This window comes from Schistocerca nitens, chromosome 5, assembly GCF_023898315.1.
Source record: "Schistocerca nitens isolate TAMUIC-IGC-003100 chromosome 5, iqSchNite1.1, whole genome shotgun sequence".
Classification (NCBI taxonomy): Eukaryota; Metazoa; Arthropoda; class Insecta; order Orthoptera; family Acrididae; genus Schistocerca; species Schistocerca nitens.
The window spans coordinates 650,168,691-650,189,396 of NC_064618.1; the positions used below are offsets into that span (position 1 = coordinate 650,168,691).

General features: G+C 42.2%; 1 protein-coding gene across 1 annotated transcript in view; it reads left to right on the forward strand.

Moving 5' to 3' along the window:
- The first annotated feature begins 1,541 nt into the window (after positions 1 to 1,541).
- LOC126259588 (uncharacterized) overlaps positions 1,542 to 20,706 on the forward strand; it is a 633,492-nt gene continuing 614,327 nt past the window's right edge. Inside the window, exon 1 of the mRNA XM_049956500.1 lies at positions 1,542 to 1,685. The gene's annotated coding sequence lies outside the window, so the exon portion shown is untranslated. The remainder of the gene's footprint in view (positions 1,686 to 20,706) is intronic.

Sequence of the window (20,706 nt, forward strand, 5' to 3'; positions counted from 1 at the left end):
CACCAGGAAGGAGGTACACGGCTCGTGTTGTCTTTAGTTCAACCATGCCCAGATGTTCAGTACTGCGGTTCGATCGCGTCCGCATTGTTACTTTGTGCTAGGAAGGGCTCTCATCAAGAGGAGTGTCAAGGCGCCTCGGAGTGAACCAAAGCGATGTTGTTCGGAAATGGAGGAGACACAAAGAGAGAGGAACTGTCGATGACCTGCCTCGGTCAGGCCGACCAAGGGCTACTACCGCAGTGGATGACCGCTGCCTACGGATGGTTGCTCGGAGAAACCCTGACAGCAACGCCACCATGTTGAATAATGCTTTTCATGCAGCCACAGGACTTCGTGTTACCACTCAAACTGTGTGCAATAGGCTGCATGATGTGCTACTTCACTTCCGACTTCCAAGGCGAGGTCCACCTTTGCAGCCACGACACCATGCAGCGCGGTGCAAGTGGGCCCGACAATATGCCTAATGGACCGCCCAGGATTGGCATCACTTTCTCTTCACCGATGAGTGTCACATATCCCTTCAAGCAGACAATCGTCGGAGACGTGTTTGCACGCAACCCGGTCCGGCTGAACTCCTTAGACACACTGTCCAGCGAGTGCAGCAAGGTGGAAGATTCCTGCCGTTTTGGGATGGCATTATGTGGGGCCGACGTACGCCGCTGATGGTCATGGAAGGCGCGGTAACGGTTTCACGATACGCGAATGTCATCCTCCGACCGATAGTGCAACCATGTCGGCAGCATATTGGCGAGGCACTCGTATTCATGGAGCACAATTCGTGCCCCCATCGTGCGCATCTTGTGAATGAGTTCGAAAAGGGTAACTATATCACTCGACTAGAGTGGCCAACATGTTCTCTAAATATGAACGCTATCGAACATGCCTCGGATAGATTGAAAAGCCGGCCGGGGTGGCCGAGCGGATCTAAGCGCTACAGTCTGGAACGGCGCGACCGCTACGGTCGCAGGTTCGAATCCTGCCACGGGCATGGATGTGTGTGATTTCCTTCGGCTGGTTAGATTTAAGTAGTTCTAAGTTCTAGGGGACTGATGACCTCAGAAGTTAATTCCCATAGTGCTCAGAGCCGTTTGAACCATTTAGACTGAAAAGGGCTGTTTATGGACGACGTGACCCACCAACAACTCTGAGGGACCTACGCCGAATCGCCGTTGAGGAGTGGTGCAATCTGGACCAACAGTAACTTTATGAACTGGTGGATAGTATGCCACGACGAACAGACATACACCAACGTAAGAGGATGTGCTACTGGGTATTAGAGGTATTGGTATGTACAGCAATCTGGAACACCATCTCTGAATGTCTCGCTGTATGGTGGTACAACATGCAATGTGTGGTTTGCATTGGCAATAAAAAGGGCGGAAATGATGTTTATGTTCCAGTTTTCTGTATAGGTTCCGGAAGTCTCGCAACCGAGGTGATGCAAAATTCTTTTTGATGTGTGTATTAAAAGACGTGTCAGTTAGAGTTATGACTTTCGCACAAAGTTGACATAACATTTTTGTGTTTCCGTTGTGGCAGGGGGCCTGGACGATAACGAGGTGCTGGACGGCGACAACGCCACGTCGACCCCGTACTTCGACTTCAACGTGCCACGTAACGTGACAACGGCCGTGGGCCAGACCGCCTTCCTGCACTGCCGTGTCGAGCAGCTGGGGGACAAAGGGGTGAGTAAAGCTGAAATACTAAACACCTTTTTCCAAAAGCTGTTTCACAGAGGAAGACCACCCTGCAGTTCCTTCTCTAAATCCTCGCACGAACGAAAAAATGGCTGACATCGAAATAAGTGTCCAAGGAATAGAAATGCAACTGAAATCACTCAACGGAGGGAAGTCCACTGGATCTGACGGGATACAAATTCGATTCTACACAGAGTACGATAAAGAACTTACCCTCCTTCTAACAGCCGAGTACCGCAAGTCTCTATAGGAACGGAAGGTTCCAAATGATTGGAAAAGAGCGCAGGTAATTTCAGTTTTCAAGAAGGGTCGTCGAGCAGATGCGCAAAACTATAGGCCTATATCTCTGGCAGCGGTCTGTTGTAGAATTTTAGAAAATGTTTTTTGCTCGCGTATCATGTCATTTCTGGAAACCCAGAATCTACTCTGTAAGAATCAACATGGATTCCGGAAACAGCGATCGTTCGAGACACAACTCGCTTTATTTGTTCATGAGAGCCAGAAAATATTAGATACAGGCTCTTAGGTAGATGCCATTTTCCTTGACTTCCGGAAGGCGTTCGATACAGTTCCGCACTGTCGCCTGATAAACAAAGTAAGAGCCTACGGAATATCACACCACCTGTGTGGCTGGATTGAAGAGATTTTAGCAGACAGAACACAGCATGTTTTTCTCAATGGAGGGACGTCTACAGACGTTAAAGTAACCTCTGGCGTGCCACAGGGGAGTGTTATGGGACCATTGCTTTTCACAATATATATAACTGACCTAGTAGATAGTGTCGGAAGCTCCATGCGGCTTTTCGCGGATGATGCTGTAGTATACAGAGAAGTTACAGCATTAGAATGTTGCAGAGAAATGCAGGAAGATCTGCAGCGGATAGGCACTTGGTGCAGGGTGTGGCAACTGACCCTTAACATAGACAAATGCAATGTATTGCGAATACAAAGAAAGAAGGATCCTTTATTGTATGATTATATGATAGCGGAACAAACATTGGTAGCAGTTACTTCTGTAAAATATCTGTGAGTATGCGTACGGAGCGATTTGAAGTGGAATGATCATATAAAATTAATTGTTGGTAAGGCGGTTGCCAGGTTGAGAGTCATTGGGAGAGTCCTTAGAAAATGTAGTCCATCAACAAAGGAGGTGGTACAAAACACTCGTTCGACCTATACTTGAGTATTGCTCATCAGTGTGGGATCTGTACCAGGTCGGGTTGACAGAGGAGATAGAGAAGATCCAAAGAAGTGCGGCGCGTTTCGTCACAGGGTTATTTGGTAAGCGTGATAGCGTTACGGAGATGTTTAGCGAACTCAAGTGGCAGACTCTGCAAGAGAGACACTCTGCATCGCGGTGTAGGTTGCTGTCCAGGTTTCGAGAGGGTGCATTTCTGGATGAAGTATCGAATATATTGCTTTCCCCTACTTACACCTCCAGAGGGGATCACGAATGTAAAATTAGAGAGATTCATGCGCGCACGGAGGCTTTCCGGCAGTCGTTCTTCCCGCGAAGCAAACGTGGCTGGAACGGAAAAGGGAGGTAATGCAGTGGAACGTAAAGTGCCCTCCGCCACACACCGTTGGGTGGCTTGCGGAGAATAAATGTAGATGTACATGTAGATGTAGCAACGTAGAGGCGCAACGAGCAGGATGGGCAAGGCTCAGCAGCTGCCACTTTAGTAAGCAGCACGGATGACAGATTGAGGGAAATTTCCCTTGAACGAGTGAAAAAATTTGGTCTTGTGGGCAAAAAGAAAAAAAAATGAGGAATAATTTCAGAAAACGTGGGAATTTTGGAACGATTAGCCGAGTAAGTAAACTAAGAAAAAATTTTCAGACATGTAGCTATATTGTAAAGAAATGCAATGGTTCTCGAAACCTCCTGCTATCAGTGACCTCACTACCAGATATTCCTGCGTTTATAGAATCCGATGTCTCCTGCTACCAGCGCGCTCACTGCCAAGGATACGCCCTTTATATAACCCGATATACCCTGCTTCAATCGAGCTCACTGCCAGAGATTCCCCTGCGAAAGTGCAGCTTTAGCGCGTTACTTTGCCATACAGTTGTGTTTTCCCTGTCTCAGAGGACGTGTACCTACATAGTAAGAACCGGCCATATTAGCGTTTTAGTATTAAGTATGATTAGTGTGTAAAATGAAAGGCAAACAAAGTACTCCTAAAGAAAAGAAGAGTTCGTGGTGAATTAATGCCAGAAGAAGGCCGTGAGAAAGTTCCGAGAGCCGCGCGGGGCAGCCGTGCGGTCAGGGTGCCTTGTCACGGTCCGCGCGGCTGCCCCCAACAGAGGTTCGAGTCCTCCCTAGGGCATGGGTGTGTGTGTTGTCCTTAGCATAAGTTAGTTTAAGCTAGATTAAGCAGTGTCTAAGCTTAGCGACCGATAATCTCAGCAGTTTGGTCCCACAAGATCTTACCACAAAATTTCCAGAAGGAATAAATTTCAAGACCAGTGGATAAGTGATCTTAACTTCAAGGGACGCTTAAGTCAAATTACAGTAATGACATCAAATGTAGATGTGTTGCGCGTAACGTGGAAATACTATGTGGAAAGTGCAAACTACACAAACGTATTCAACTTCGAAACCATATCAAGTTCGTGAAAACTTTCGTGGCCATTCTGTACATAACTGTAAACGTATCTAGAACAGAAGTGAAAGTGCAGGTAACAGAGCAGTCAAAGAAGCAGAGATTGAACTGAGAACTTGTTGTGCAGAACATAATTTTACATTCCAGGTTGTTAAACTTTTAATCCCCTTGGTGAAAGATGTATTTTGTTATTTTAAAATTGCCCAAACATTAGAATGAAATATATAAATGCAGCAACATCAGAAAATAAAGTGTTGCCAAAGTGGAAATAGGTGAAATTCTAAAAAAAAACCATTAGCTTGCATAAATCCCTTTGTGCTCTGGTTGGGTATGTTTCTCCAGATTCAGGTAGGATCAGAACGCAACTTCTAGAACTCATTAGTTTAGACGCCAAAGATTACTTTGCAGATAAACGTCCTATGCCTTTTAAAGAACCATGCCTTGCAAAGGCCATTCCAGTGAAGAATGTGTCGGCATTTCATGTGATGGTGCTGTTAAACATAACACAGATGCGGTAATCTGAAATACAAGCTGCTAAATCTACCACGCTATATATTACTACTCCTCTAGACTCTGTGAAACTTGTCATCAGGGTCACAAGCACATCTTCATTTGTGCACGTTTTAAGGAGCTTTCTCGCATGCGCAACTGGCGTGACGTCATTGCCTTACGGGTCAAATACATACGGATTTGATAAATGACGTGCACCCTTCACGACGTGCAAAACTAGGCCTTACCAATCAACTACCGGTTTACGTCAATGCCGATAGGTAGTAACATACTGCAGCAGCCTTTTATCCCCGTCCGGGCCGGCCGCTGTGGTCGAGCGGTTCTAGGCGCTTCAGAGCGAAACCGCGCTGCTGCTACGGTCGCAGGTTCGAATCCTGACTCGGGCATGGACGTTTGTGATGCCTCTAGGTTAGTTAGGTTTAAGTGGCTCTAAGTCTGGGGGAATGATAACCTCAGCTGTTGTCCTATAGTGCTTAGAACCATTTGAACCATTTTACCCCAGTCTGTTTGGCACAAATCGCGCTAGACGGTAGCACACTCCTCAGATATGCCAATTCACTCACTACATAACAAAATTAGGTCATACCACAGTATAAGTCATAGTTGTACTGATAGAAAGTACAATTTTGTGGGTGTGTAATTGAGCTACAGTATATTAAGTTTTGATATCATCATTCAGAAATCCATTTGAGGCGATGGGAAGCGTCTATTGTAAGACTGAGGTATTTATTCATGCTTCTGGCATCTGTTGACCGTATGGCTGGTCAAGTTTATCTGGGCTGTGGGCCCACATTGTATATTGTCACGAAAAGCTGTCTCACTGATTTCCCTTATTACTCACTTAAATATGGAATCGACGACGGTGTGCTTTAGGCACTTATGGTTCTCAGCGCCTCATTTGTATTCTCGTCAAGTGAGCGTGTTGGTAGACATTACTATTTGGATTTAATAATTTCCACAAACGGCAGTTTGTGTTCCGAGTTGTTTCTTCAATGTGCGGGAAAAGGATTTCGTGTGCAGTGTCAACATGAACGCTGTTGAATCTGCTGAAGTGCCAATATACAAGAAAATTATCAGAAGAGGTTAGCCACAAAGGAACTAGGGACTTCCAGACCAGATCAGTTGTTTGAGAAAGTGACGAAATCAGTTAAGCGTCAGTAAAAGTAAACATTTAACTAAGAGGTGAGCAATGTGGTGATGTAATGTAGGAGTGTCTGATTTTCAGCCCGGAAGTTAATTCGTGGACCAACACATGTGTTAGGGATCTTGTATATCAGTCCGACAAAATAAAAAAGCACGAGATCTCTCACTTAAAAATAAATTTGAGACGGAGAGTGGCAAAAGGTTACATGTTACTTCGTTCCTGCCCTAAACTGTACTTCATTACATACAAAATAATAAAATTCGACAAAAACAATTTCTTCTTTTGTTAGGCAGCTAACGCTTGTTATTATTATTGTTATTGTTGTTACTGTTATTTGCAGCGGCTATAGCTGTTTAAACATGTTGATAAGTATGACTGTTAACAAGCAGATGCTATTACTTTCACATGAATCTAAAAATTTCTGGACACCCACACTGAGTATTCACGAGACGTCGCTGAATATAACTAATTAAATCAAAGCAGATAGGTGAATCACCGCTTTCTACAAGCTCCAGCGACATACTACATCCACACACAACACCTTTCCCACACTTCAAAAACGTCTGCCGCTTTGTGGTCTGGGTAGGCCTACCGATGTTGACTGTTTGCTACTTTGCTGATGCGTGAGCTTTCATATACTGTGCTATAAAACATGATAAAACGTTGGCTAAAATTAGACACATATGCCACAGCACCTCAAGAGACAGAAAAAAAACATTGCAAATAACACTTTTCATCAGACAAACACTAAAGCACCCAGTATTCAGGCGACAAGCGGCCCACCGGGACCATCCGACCGCCGTGTCCTCAGATGAGGATGCGGATAGGAGGGGCGTGTGGTCATCACACCGCTCTCCCTGTCGTTACGATGGTTTTCTTTGACCGGAGCTGCTACTATTCGGTCGAGAAACTCCTCAATTGGAATCACGAGGCTGAGTGCACCCCGAAAAATGGCAATAGCACATGGCGGCCCGGATGGCCTCCCATCCAATTACCGGCTACGCCCGACAGCGGTTAACTTCGGTGATCTGACGGGAACCTGTGTATCCACTGCGGCAAGGCCGTTGCCTGGACAAACACTAGATGGTGACAAATATTTTACCGTATTTTACGGCACACTGGCGAAACACTTAAAAACATGACATGTTCTTATGGCAGTGGACAGAGTGACCATGCCAGAAACAAAATGGTATCTTTAAGTCAATCAAACCATTACTAATAAACGTCATTTAAAGGCTCATCGAATTATGAAATAGGTACAGCCACAGGGATTCTAAAGTAGGTGTACAGCCACTGTGTTTCGAGAACCATTGCATTCTCCTTCGTTGTAAGCAACAGAGATTGATGCGACTCCCTTAGGCTCAGCTAGCTGAACTTTCTCGATGTCCGTAAGAACTGTACTCGATAGAATCCATGCCCCGAAACCTCTGCTACGTAGAGATAACCAACATATCGTTACGTCTAGCTACTATCTGTTTAAAAATCATCGCTCCTAATCAACAGTTCTAAAAAGTTGATTGTCCTTATTTAAAGACTTGTGAAAAATATCCGAAATTCTTCCAGATAATTTAAATAATGTGATACTATTTTAAAAACTTCCTTTAATAGGAGTATATGTGTTGCGTTTGCTCCGCCTTAGAGCCTTCAGCTACGAGGTACGTCTGCCTCTGTCGAACGCCCGCAGACTGTGGTAGTACGCAATGTATTCTACACTCGCACAGCCCACACAGCAAGTGCCGGCTGTCACTCGCGAGACCTCACCTTGCAACCCCGCCTGCGCACCAGCACGGGGGATAGTACATAGTTTGCCCGAGTGACTTAGCGCGAGTAGACTCTCGCGCGCAGGGGGTAAACAGTGAACACTAAACACGCAAACACAGGAGGCCGAGTTGACTCTCGCCTGTGTTAACAGCGCGCACTAACCGCCTGCGTCTTCCGCTACGTGCTCTGATCTCCCGTGTGACCCCCCAGGGAAACAATCGCTGCCAAGGGCGTAACTGTTCTACGTGAAACGTATTCTGCCACTGCTTCTTTTGATAAAGGGGCATCTTCATCATTTGGTCTGCTCCATTGCGTGTGAAATTACTTTAGCTTCTGTGAGCACATCTTGTAGGAGAATCATACGAAATTAATTCTAAAAAACGAGAGTTGGTATTTTTCGGAAAAAATCTTATTACGTTAACACTAATTTAATGCTATTAAAATAGTCCCCACTATGTGCTTTACACTCATACCAGCGTTTTTCTTAATCCTCAAAATACTTCTGGAACTCGATTTTTAGGTATCTTAGGGATGCTCTTTTAGTCTCATTTACGATTCGAAACCGACACCCATTTTTAATTTCCTACATTTTTTGAAACAAGTGACCTATGAGGCCAAGTCTGGCAAATATGCAGGTTTTGGCACCATTATAGTATTGACTTTGGCCAAATATTCGTGAACAAGAAAACAAATGTGATTATGTCCATTATTGTGGTGGAAAACCCTTGAATTGTTGCGAGGAATAATTGATTTCAAAGCTCATTTCCATAAATAACTTTTCTTACTTAAACGAACTTTCGAATTATCTTGTCAATAATAAATATAACTTTTATGAAGTCATCCTGGCTATCTTTTGTAGAGGCAGCACTATTCAGAATACGAACGATTAATTAGTCTCTTCCGTTAGCTTTATTTTTGTAGACTTTGTCTTTCATTGATCTCCAAAGGCCAGGGAACCAAGGCAGCCGAGAAAAGTGACGATTTCTGTCAATGCACCTTCCGAGGAATATAAATTTAGATGATATATTACCTGACGACTAGAACGTGCACGTGTCCCGTAATGCTGGAAGAGCCTTTTCCCTTATGATGGATGCTCATTTTTCAAGGAACTCGAGATAACGGGCCCTGCAAGACGATTCGCTAACACAAGAGGCCCAGCCATCTGAATGTCTTTCACACCACAGAACACAATCAAGCAGAAGAGTTTTTGAAAGTCTCCACAAAGAAGTGAAGAATATTCGCCGGACCATCGGTGTGAGTTACGAGTGTTATCGACATCGTCATAAGTGGCAATAGCTTAAAAAGTTAACAGAATTAATGGGATTACTAGGTGATATGAAGCTAGGAAATGACAGAATTCCTGTCGTCTGCCTTCATCTTCTTCTCGCAGGTGCGGAATCACCAGGATTCTGCTGTTAAATGGTGAAGACATAGGAGGTCGTGAGTACATTTTGTCCGCCTTGTTCTTGTATATAGAGCCCCGAAACGTGCAGCGATTCCTTGTTTGGTTATTGAAGGATCATGTTTCACTAAAGGAGTAATGTTGTCTGATTCATTCATACTCTTTCATTCTCGGTAACAGAAAATATATTACTGTTTTGCACTGCGCCAGTCTCAATAGTTTAATAAATACACGAATAAACGCTACTGACTCTTCTGTCGGGATATCGCATAACGTATTGTCCAAGAGCAGCAGTAGCGTTTACATTACTATACACATAAATCTTGTGGTGTAGCAATGTATGCAGAACTCTCATTGGGGTGCGAAAAATTGATATTGTGGTGAACGGCATAGACCGATTGTGAGAATCTAGCCAAAGATTTGTTTGAGGAACTCTTTGTGAAGAAAACTGAGCGATTGGACGAGTGAGAGGAGGAGAGAGATGGTACTATTGTGAGACGCCATTACGGTATATAGTAAATATTCAGTTTTTGCGCAAAATAAAATACAATAACTAACATAAAGTACTCAAGGTAGATATATCTCAGTGCCGAAATTAGTTAATTATCACGGTACAGATATTACGAGACGTAGATCACTCGGAGGTGAAGTTTGGAACGATAGTGCGAACCTGATTTTTCCACGGTCAGAATTATTCGAGAGATTATCTCCGAATTAATAAACTATAACTTGCTAAATTGTTGGACCTATCATCCAGACTCATCAAACAACATAGCAGACAGTTGTGCCGAACGATACGCGTAGCGAGTAAAGGTTTTAGAGGTTTCAGGTGAAGCAGAAACCGACGAGGAATTTCTGCGAGATGGCAGCTGCGGAATACTCAGGGTGTAGATGGAATTCTGTTAGAGCTAAATTAGGTGAATAAGGCGTGTGTGGCAACAATTCATTTTCTAGTTGATGCTGAAAGTGTACCGAACTGTGGCACTTTTACAGGAAGTCAGTGATTACACTCACAAATCAATTTACTGACGGTGTACGTCCACAAAAGTAAGTTCTGTAATACTTTGACAGTTGAAAATAAATAAGAAAGGTCCTTCTCGAAAAAAAAAGGAATAACTTCTTTGCCAACTTAAACCTCTTGGGAAACAACGTAAGTAACCTTTCTGTGAGACAATGTTGAGAAAAGTCCTCTTAAAAACGAAAACGACAGTCTCCTTAGACATCAAAAGTAGGCAAAAAATATGTCCCATCTAGCAAGCAGTAAAAGGAGTTCCAGCGGCCAGAGCAGTGGGTCACCATGCACAGTGGTCCCAGGTGGCAAGGGCGACGTCCAGTCTGTGCGGCGGCTGTTTGATGTTCTAATTCTGTCGGAGACGAAACAGCCTGTTGCTCACCAGGCTAGGGCAGTTCTACCTGCGTGGCGGTTTAATACTAGACAGTTATTGGTTCGGATTGGCTGAGGAAAATGGAGTGACGGATGCCTTGAAAGGTCCGGTTCTTGTGGGTGCCCCCGGAACTATCGTGCTTGCTGCAGGCAATGTGATGTTCGCTTGCTTTCGGCCTATGCGCCTGCGGAGCTGGAGCGATGACCCTCATAGCGGGTTTATGTTGCGGGTTGTCAGCATTGCAGGAGACCCAGGAACCACGCCAAATGTATTTTTGCATGAGAGAAAAAAAGAATAAAAAAAGTTGTGCGTAGGTGCGCGTTTCCTTGGTGAAAGATGACTTTCTTGTTGCAAAACCTCGCCTGCCTTCTTTTACATATCTTTTGCTGAAGTTGGTCCAGGAGTTTAATGCTATTTTATTACATAGTTTCCTGACCAGGAGAATCCCATTCACATCCCCAGAAACTGACTCCATACCTTTCCAGCTGACAGTATTGCCTTTTCTTTAATTTGATAGTTGTGAATAAACATGTTTCCACTGCTTTGACAGTTGCTTTGTAGTTTGGTAGTGAGACCCAAATTTCATCTGTAGCCACAATCTGGCGCAAAGAATCTTGTCAGTTGCTCTGAAAACGTGTCAAACATTCTTTGGACACATGCATTCTTAAGCGTTTGTGATTATTAAGAATCGAGGCATCCATCTAGCAGATAATTTTCTGTATGCAATTCCACTGCTGAAACGCATTATGCTCATTCAAATGAGATCCACCCAGCTTCAGCAATTTCTCAAGCTTTCAGTCGGCTATTCTCAATTACCATTTTATGCACAATGCAGTAACTTGTAGATCTGTGGAACATCTTGACCAAGCATTATGTGGATCACCATCTAAGCCCTCCCATTCAAATTTAAACTTGTTTTTTCTACTTGACAACAACTATAAATGAAAGATCAGAGTCCTCCGGAGTTCCGTCGATCGGCTTGAATTTCATAAGCTTTCCTGCGTTTCTTTACAAAGTACATAGTCACTGCTAGCATCTCGATTTCCTTTATCTTGACAAATCACTACACGGGGACAACAGCGGAGAGTCGTCTGTATCGCAGAGCTCTACCCAGTGCTCTGACGCACCTTATGTATACAGAAAAAGGATGACTTATTACTACGCAGTAATCTTGTTGCGCTGAAATCTGGTGGTGTTCTGGGAAACTTTCAAGTTGGCTCCATTGAACCACAGCAAATGGAGCAGCAACACGCTAAGGCAAAAGTTCTTTCTTGGCCAGCTGTAGTTAAGCAAAGATTAAAAATAGGACTCATGAATGGTCTTATTTGACTCTACCAATGCTACCATCTCCTGAAATATTTACTATTCCCCATGAAACTCCGTTGCATGAACTTAAATACGTATGTAATTACTTTTTGTTTCAACAGTTGCGTACTGTAAAGTACAAAAGTTGTTACAGTAACTAAACAGCATCTTATTACAGCAGCAACTTACCCTCAAATAATTACAGTAAACGAATATATTCCTTACAGTTTCATAGCAGGAAGATAATAATGTCCACTGAATCCCCGCTCGGCCGAAGTTGGCTCTTTTGCCATCGTAATCTCGCATCGCGCGAGCGTTTAACGAACGGCTTCGCGGACCGTTTGTGATTTGCGCGGGATGGACTTCGTTCCACCGCAGTCTTGTTTGGAGGACAGGAAACAAGAAAAGAAAGCGAGTGATCAGTTTTTACACTTTACAGAAACTTATAAAAATGTAGATTACATATTCCTCGTTTTCATTGCCGAGTTTTACTTGGACGGGAGAAATATGAGTGCCGCAGTGCAAATTTCGTGACGCTGCATTACTACTATCATACCATTTTTTGTTTTTGCAGTCGTGAATGGGGTGTGGAAAGTGGATGACCTAACAACTGTTCACTATGCAGGAACAGGCCGCCCGATAGACATTTTACAATAAACATTTTATTTGGTATACCATAAAAGAGACACTTCTAATAAAATCGTAAGGGATGAAACGAAATCGTTCACAGAAACACAGCCAGGTTTCTTAATTCAATAGGAACCAGCAAACTGTATTATAGCTTGTTAATCGATGACATGTCTGAAATACAATAGAGATCCCAGGTAAGAATATCAACGATATTATGAAAAGGACTGGTTGGTACTCACCATAAAGATGACATGTTGAATTGCAGGCAGGCCGAACTGAAAGACTACTACACATTTAGCTTTCGGCCAAAAAGTTCTCCAGAAAAGAAAACGCACATACACACACACTCTCACACGCATGACTGCGTGAGGCGTGTTTGCTTGCTTGCGTACTTGCTTGTGTGAATTTGTACATTTTTTTCCCAGGAGTAGGCTCCGGCCGGAAGCTAAATGTGTAACAATCATTTCATTGTGCCTGTTCCAAATCAGTCTATCATCTTTACGGTTAGTAACAATCTATCCTGCTCATAACGTTGCCATTACGTGTGAAACAGATGTTCATAGAGGAACACTATCACCGTGAGTCTAAGAGTACAAATTCTATGTTCATGAGATGTGTGTGTGAGGAGTAAACATTTTGCCTGATAATAGTTGTCATACACGCACTCAGGATTTGAACAGCACACCACTATATGATACTTAACCACTCGCCTGTAGCATGAACCGCTAGTCTCCTTTACAACTTACAGAATGAACCTGTGACTAGACGTGCTGCTCTTTTTTCTATCTTCTTTAACCCGTTAACCAATCCTACATGATACATTATTTTTGATTTATTTACTTATTTTCGGTTGTTTCTCTAATTATTTATTTTTGTGACATACATTTCAGATTATTAATTACTCAGTTTCTAGCAACTGTGGCAGAGTTATTGTTCATAAGGCCGCAAAGCTACATAGTAAAGAATTAGCAATCATTACAGAAACTACTAAAACTAAATATACAAAGTAATACATTTATGAGCACGAGGAAACTAAAATACGAGTATACAAAGAAATCAGTAGTACATTGATTTACAGCTGAATAGAATTTAACAAAACAGTTATGGGTAATCAGTCAAATATGGCAGCAGCAAACAGTGGAGTGCAACTGAACACTGTTTGCTCTTTCAGCTTGTTTACATGATGGCTCTCGTAGAGCACTCTGGGCACAATCCAAAGACATTATCACTGCTTTAGATATTGCTGATCAAGAGACACCAACAAATTGATACTGAACAGCTGCTAAATGAACAAGTAGACAAGTTAGTTCAGTTCTTAACTCTGTCAAATTTGACTGCTTGCCCATAAAAATTTTGTTACATTACACCCAACTATAAATCGATGTGCGACCAATTTATTGATGTACTGTAGCACACAACGACTATGAATCTCTTATTTTGCATACTAAGTACCAACAGTTAATTTTTATAATGTCTGCAAATTCTTAGCTATTTAGTTTTGTGAGATCATGCACAGTAACGTGTTTCACAGTAATGCTAGACAGTGGACTAATAACCCGAAACGTACGTCGCAAAATTAGATAAGTGGTGAAGCAACTGGCAAATAACTGCATTTTTTCTAGCTGACAAGGATTCCAGATTGAGAGCAATAGTTAAGAATCGTCCGCGCGAATGTTTTATAAAACACTCCTTTGGGTATGAATTACATTTCTTTTCACTTTTCCACCATACCTCACTGTGGCATTTACATTTTTCTGCAACTTGTTTTATACGGTCGCCGGTTTTATGCTAAATGTATACAACAACCGAGAGGGCCTAGTAAGAAATGTTTGGATTGTGGTGCGTATAAGACGGGGATGGAGTATGTCGTCCCTCACCCCAATTCGTATATCAAAGTAGGATGGACGGAAATAAAAGAAGCTGAGATTGTAACTCATGGTGACAGAATACCAATGATAAAATTTGCTGATGACCTTAACATACTCAGTGAAAGTGAGTAAAAGCTACGAGACGTGCTGAATGGAATGGAAAGTCTAATAGTCATACTCCTTGCACTGGCAGTAAACCGAAGATAGATGAGAATACCGAGGACTAGGGCCGCGAATTAGATAAAGTGAATACGAGGGTTGGAACTTTCAGAGTGGCAACTATTTATTTACAGCTCGTACAAAATAGATACGTGTTTCAAAGTTTTACTGACCTTCAAAGTAGTCACCAGCATTATGTATAACCCGTTGCTAGCAATGTGGAAGTCGTAGGATACTCTTAGCAGTGCCAGTTATGTTGATAGTTCGAGTGGGGCAGTCATTGCCCGACGAATTTGTATCAGTTCTGAAGCGAATGCCATGAAGTGTTTCCTTCAGTATAGAAATCGAGTTGAACTCACGAGGGCTTAGGTCAGGGGAGTGCAGTAGGTGGTATAGCACTTGGCAGCCCCAACAGTCAAACAAATCAGTAACAGCTTGCACTGCACGTGCCTGAGCAGTGTCCTGTAAAATGATGGTCAGGTCCTGCAGGGAGTGTCATCACTTCTATCCCTATGCTGTTCATTTTAGGAACGCAGCCTACGGCCAGCTTAGACACAGAAGTGATGACACCTTGGCAGCGAAGTAAAGCACAATGGACAAAGCAAGGAGAACATAAAAGGCGGGTTACCACTGAAATAGGTGGCATTCCGTGAAAGATAACATCTATTGTCAGATTGCCAGAGATCGTATTTTTTAAACCGAAATGGCGCTATCAGGAAGTGCGGCTACCACCGATCGGCTAGCGAATAGGTAGGTGAATAAAAGGCCTAAAACGGTAGAAACAGGGATACAGTTGGAGTGTCACCAGGAGCTGACTACGGTAAAGATGTAGGACGTCGCAGATTGTAGAACAAATGGATATGACTGCAGCTTCTGGAACAAATGGCCACGGCCGATAATTCCGAAATTACCCAATAAATCGTAGGAACGTCCTACAAGAAGTATAAATACACTACAGTGATCACGACAGTGAGGTGAGTGCATTGCCACTGCAAAGATAATTATTACTGAAGTTACACTGGCACAACTACATGGTCATTATTACATAACGCCTCAAAAATTAATAACGATTCAGTGCACTGAGCAACAATTACAGTCAAGGCCTCAGACAATAACTGACGGGTTTCAACAACCACTGACAGATCACTGACAGTTACTGTCTAGTCATTAACTAATACACAGTCAAATTATAGTGTGTTTTAATCACAGATAATTACGCAGATGAGTCAGAACGACGATTCCTCCATACATCGACTTACAATGAGTACAGCATGTAGTACACATAACATTGCTCTATTTTTCCTACATTTATAGTTCTTAGGCTGACTAATTAATTAAGTATTCATTTCTCATCGTTCTAGTCCGTCCTGCATAGTCACAGGTCCACCCAGCGTGCTTTCAAAGTGAGTGCTGGGGATTTCGTCTGGGGATCAAAGATATAGCTTCGCCAACCTCCCGCTCCTTATACCTTGGCGAACGATAAAAAATGGGCTCTGAGCACTATCCGACTTAATTTCTGAGGTCGTCAGTACCCTAGAACTTAGAACTAATTAAACCTAACTAACCTAAGGACATCACACACATCCATGCCCGAGGCAGGATTCGAACCTGCAACCGTAGCGGTTGCTCGGCTCCAGACTGTAGCGCCTGGAACCGCACGGCCACTCCGGCCGGCCCGGCGAACGATAGTCACACCAGAATTCAGTTCACATGTTAAGTACCACAGACTTCATCTTTTTTCCACTAATAAGAACGCGTTAGCTGGATGAGGTTAAGCTTACGCATATTCTGAAACCACCATTAAAGAAAAAGCGGAACCTACGAATAAGGTTTGTTAATTTCTATTCCTACATTTGACCCTGGCACCAAACTGAATTTTTCGGAACACGTTCCCCATTGTGGGACTGCTCGCGATCCCAAAAATAAAGCACCGTATATACTCTTTAAATTACTTTTTAAAACTATTTCACTTATAAAGGTAAGCATTTATCATCTGTTTTTATAATTATAAGAGTATGATTAATATAAAGCAGAAACTAAATGGTTTATTCATATCCAGACTAAAACACTAAAAAGCCAAGCTTTATTTAGCTTAATACTTTAAAACAAAATTTTTATCATCTACTGCTGAAAAAAAATCGTCTTCACTTTATGTGGATAAACAGGGTGAGTCACTAACTACTTCCACCCAGAATAACGTCGACAGCATGATAGTTGCTGAAAAGCTTGTGCGACAAATGTTGCATGGGACAACGGGGGCCACAATATGACGTTGGTTTTTTGTTAGAAGGTGGGGTCACTTTGGAGATATGAAAGTCAACTTTGTTTTCTTAAATGGGATGCTATGGTTTGGTACTTCTTTCTGATAGCGGCTATCGAGACGAATCCAATAAAGTGTAACAGTAATGTCTCTGAATGTCAATGTCATTCGTATCAATGCAGTGCTGCAATCTTCTTATCATGGATTGAGTGGTATTTCTTGTCACTTCGGCACTTATCGAAGACCATGCTCTGACAATTCTCTCTCGTGTATCGTGCAAATAGTACATATTCGCAGAATACAGCGTATCCATCTAACGTGCCATAGACACGTAAACACCATCCGACGGGTTTCGCAATACAACACTAATAGGAACGCCTAAGACTAGTATCGCCCAATGAAGCGAACGTGAATGATGTATTTCCTTCGAAGAACAAGTCGATATGCTTCTCATTTACGGAGAATGCCAACAAATTTCAGTGACAGCTAGAGACTTATACGCTTAAAGGTATCCTCAACGTACTCACTCTACACGTCGTACATTTAAATATGTGTGTGATAAACTGAGAACAACTGGATCTTTAAGGCATCGGAAACATATCTCAAAGGAAAGTTACTAACGAGGAAACGGAAATTGGTACACTTGCCACTGTGGTTCGAGATCCTTGTGTTAGTTCGCGTCAAATCAAAAGGGAATCTGGGATGAGCCAGAATAGTGTTGTTCGTGTTCTGCATAGCCATAAATATCATCCTTAACATATCAATCTCCACCAAAAATAAACTGGTACCGATTGTATGCGTCGCACTGTATTCTGCCAATGGGCTCAATTTCAGATTCAGAAGGATGACATATTTATTAATTTGATTTTATTTACTGACGAGGCTACATTCACGAACCATGGAAATGTTAATTTGCAGAACATGCTTTATTGGGCAACTGAAAATCCATGTTTGCTGCGGAGAGTTGCGGACCAAAAACCGTGGTCGGTGAATGTATTGTGTGGAATTCTGGAGGACAGAATTATAGGCCTTATTTCATCGCAGGAAATCTTAATAGTAAGAAGTACACCACATTCCTGCAAGAAGCATTAGGTCTGTTATTGGAAGAAATACCTTTAGGAACAAGGAACATAATGTGGTATCAACACGATGAGTCTCCGGCACATTTTTCGCTGATGGCTGGAAATGAGGTGCAGAGACAATTCCCAGATCGTAGGATTGGACGCGGGGGAGATGTGTCGTGTCGTGGCCGGCCAGACTTGACGCCTCTGGATTTTTTACTGTGGGGATTCGTAAAAACATTGTTTATAAGGACATTCAATTTACACCTGAATATATGCGAGAGAAATTTGTCAGAGCATGTGCCTCGATAAGAGCAGAGGTGATAAGGTATACCAGTCAACCCATGATAAGAAGATTGCAGCACTGCATTGATATCAGTGGTCATAACTTCTATAAATGGACGTTCATGCCACCTTTGTGATCTTCGTTGAACTTCAAAGACCTTACTGTTACACATAATTCGATTCGTCTCGATAGCCGCTATCAGAAAATAAGTACGAAACTGTAGCATCTCATTTAAAAATCAAAGTTGACCTTCATATCTCTGAAGGGATCCCACTTGGCAACAAAAAACCGTCATATTGTGGCCCCCGTCGTCCCATGCAACATTTGTCGCACAAGATTTTCAGCTCCTATCATACTTTCGGAGTTATTCTTGGTGGCAATAGTTTGACTCACCCTGTATAATGATTATTAATCCGTTTACGTATTTATGCATTTCAAGATGCACTTTCGGCTAAGTTTGCTCTTTATCTTCTATACCTTCTAGACATATTCCAAGCTGGTTTTCTTTAAGTGGAATGGTGGACTGTACCACTCATATCAATTTCTTCTATAAATATTTTTCTTTGAGACATTGTTTCGTCTTTATCTGCTGATCCTGTTGCAACATCATCATCTCTTCTTGGTCACTGACAGTATTATCTTATTCAGTACTTTCCAGTTCACTGAATTCTGTATCAGATGAACATGTATTACTAGTTGTCAATTCTTCAAGCGTAACTCCTTCAAAGTCTGTTCTTCATTATTTACACTAGAGCAAGAAAAAATCCCGGTAAGAGTCTGGTATCGCATACGACTAACGATACTCAAGAAGGACGCACCTAATCACGGTAAATAACTTGTCAACACAACAGCTCTCACAGAACGACAACTGCCTGCGCTGAAACTGCACGTGAGCAGAGAGCGCTAAGCACTAAACAGGGTCACCCACAAACCCACAGTGTCGTTCCACGATTAATATGTTTCCTTTGTCGTATTAAACACGTTTTAGCATACTATGTGCTTACATTCTTTATGAATAACCATTAGTCTTATGTTCCTTGTGTGATCGGAAATCGCCAGCGAAGGGAGCACTACTTTCATTGTTTATTTAACAGTATAAATTACTGACTTGCTTGGTGGACTTGTTTATTAATTTTGCTGTATGTTGATGCGTTCATGTTAACATAGCCACATTTAGGCAAGTTGGTGGTCATTCTATTCCGCAGCGGCGATTCTGTAACTTATATGTGTGCTTGGGTAGTAAAGTGATGGAAAATGGGCGGCGAGTAGCCGGTCATACGTTAAGTTTCGTTTGCGCTTAGTAAAAACTGCTGTGGCTTTGATCTCAGTTGAGCAGCGCAGGACCAACAATTTGATATTTGCTACTGGTAAGCCTGAAAGAATTTGATATTTATTACTGGTAAGCCTAAAAGATTTTATTAATGCTTAAGAAAATTTATAAGTTGTGTAACGTGCTACTGAAAGGAAATTGTGTGGACTGGGTCTTGGTTTACGTATACTTAATCTGCTATTGGTCTTTATAATACGCGCATTTGCAATGAACAATTGACTGAGGGAATTTTCCCTCATTTGAATTGCACACACGCAAACGTTACAGCAGACATACTGTCATTGTCAGTTTATTTAATTCTACGTGGTGATACAGCTGCCCCTGCCTATGTTGTTTTGTGTAACCCATAATGTTATATCTGGCCTTCAAAAACCACTTGCGAAATTTTCATTTTCTTTCGCTATCTACGCTCAAACTATTGGTCCTAAAAAGGAGAAAAATGAACAGGCCTTTTTCTAGGAAATTTAATGTGGTTATATTTTGTACTGGGACTCGTTTTCGCTACAGGCTGTAATTTTTTAATTATTCAAGAAAAAAGGACAAAACTGACCTTCAAACACACCCGCAGTTCCACACTCAGGCACCACCGGTCAAGATTTCCAGTACGTTGTTTGCGGGTCTCCTTCACGACTGCATGCATTACTTTCATTTCCTACCGCTGTACAAAAATTTACGACTTCATGTATTACTTTCACTAGTAGCCCGTTTTTGGTCTTCATTGACTGGCCTAATTGCGCCACCGGCCTAGTCGAGCACTAGAAAATGCTAAAATTTACGTCCGTTTAAAATTTACCTGACAATTTTGTGAATTTATCTGTGTGATGTAAACAGTTACATCGTTGTAGTGTTGAGACCTTCTGATTACGGGATTACTGTGCTTGTAAGAGTTAAGTTGGATCTAATTGTCACCGTAATTAGTTTCAGCACGAAGTTTACAAAAGTCGTTTTTGTTTCATTTCCATGAATGGCATGTTTAAATCAATAATGTTAACGAAATTGCCGACTGTGATGGTTGCGTAACATCCCAAACGATAGGGACCAAGAATGATCGAATATCTTGAACAGATCGTGAGTTCATGTAGTCGCAAATTTTTATAAAGTGGTTGGAGCAAGCGTCACGAACATGATACTGGAAATACTTACTTGTGAGGGATGAGGGTAGGGGTGGAGTTGTTTTCGAAGGTCATTTTTGTATGTTTTTCTTCAATAATTCGGAAACGATTGCTTCCAGTGAAAATGGATCCCAGCACAAAAATTTAACTACATTGAATTTCATACAAAATATCCTTGCTTATTTCTTCT